The following is a 1,498-nucleotide window of genomic DNA, read 5'->3' as shown; positions in this document are numbered from 1 at the left end:
ATAACGTAGTAGGTAGAACTGCTGGCATGGACACCCAATCAAGGAAGGGAAGCTGGTGTCTCAAGGGGTCCCGCTGAGATGGAAAGGGGTCAGGGCCCAGACTGTTGATGTCACCTGGACCCAACCACCATGTCTCAGAAGAAAAATGACCCTTCCCTCCTGGTGTTGCCCCAAACAAGGAGCTTAGCAGTGTTGCACACAGGATAGTCCTTGCAGGAGACATGTTTGACAAGTTGCTGAGGTGTCTGATGGGGCCAGGCTCTTTTCATGAAATGAGTTTGCAACCTGAGGAAGCCTTTTTATTGGAAGCCTGGCAGGGATCCAATTTCCCCTTTGCCTTAACCACGTAGGAGCACAGTAGACAGGGAGGAGGTCACCCAGGTGGCTGTTCCTGCTTGGCCCCCACTTCCCAGACCATTCCAGGCAGGGAGAGCCGCTGAGATCACTCCATGGGCTACTTACATGGGGTCTGGACCCAGCCACCCTCCTGTGTCTGGCAGGTAGCCCCTGGGCCATCACAGGACCCATTGTGTGGTGATCAGTGGCCCACTGCCTGCCCTTGTGGTGGGTGCAGTTCACAGGTGCTGCCCCAGGCCTGGCACACTGGCCTTCCCAGCCTGGCCCAGGATAGGGGACTTGAATGATCCTTGCCTGTGCCCCTTCAAACCATGTGAGTTTGGACACTCACTGCAGAAGTCCCTCCAGGTCCCTTTTCAACTGAGTTGTGGGGGACTTGCTTAGTCCTCATGCCCAGGATCAGGGGAGGGGTGCAGAGTCTGCACCCTAAATACCCTAGGACCTGAGGGAGGTCTCTCAGGTGACCTCTGTCCTCTCCAGTGACATGAGTCCTCCCAGATGGCCTCAGCCCTCTCAGGTGACATGCTTCCATGGTGACTCTGGCTCTAGCAGGAAGTGGGCTGCCCCAGGGACATGAGCTGCCTAACTGACATCCTCCTCCTGTATCTGCCAGAGGAAGACACCTTCTGGGCACTGGATCAGCTGATGGCCTAGGAGAGGCACTCCATGCAGGGTAGGTGGACAGCTACCCCCAGGGTCTCATGCAGCCAGGCCATGGGATGGCCACCCTGGCTGGGTGATCCTGACATCCAGGCAAGGCACCTTCCTTGCATTCCAGCTTGTTAGGAGCCTTCAGGACATCCTTGCCGAGGGTCCCACAGGAGCCCAGAGCTGAACAGGGACCCTTTCACTTCAAGGAAGACACCTTTCATCCCCAACAGCAGAGGGCACTGCAGCCTCCCCCTGGCCACCCTGTGTGTCCCAGAGCCACAGACCTCTAGCCCTGAGTTCATGCAGGTGACTGTCACTTCCCCAAGAGTCCTCCTACCTCCCAGCTGGCCACACTCCCAGCTGCCCTTCCAGCCCACAGATGGGCCAATGAAGTTGAGACGGCAGTGTCTGCCCATCCCATGTCCCCCAGCCCGACCCCATGTCTAGGAGATGGCCATGTAGCCCCTCGGCACCCACCCCATTCTCTCCA

The sequence above is a fragment of the Pongo pygmaeus genome, chromosome 22 (genome assembly GCF_028885625.2).
Source record: "Pongo pygmaeus isolate AG05252 chromosome 22, NHGRI_mPonPyg2-v2.0_pri, whole genome shotgun sequence".
Taxonomy (NCBI): Eukaryota; Metazoa; Chordata; class Mammalia; order Primates; family Hominidae; genus Pongo; species Pongo pygmaeus.
The sequence above is the reverse complement of the archived record's forward strand: the minus strand, read 5'-3'. Positions refer to the sequence as shown.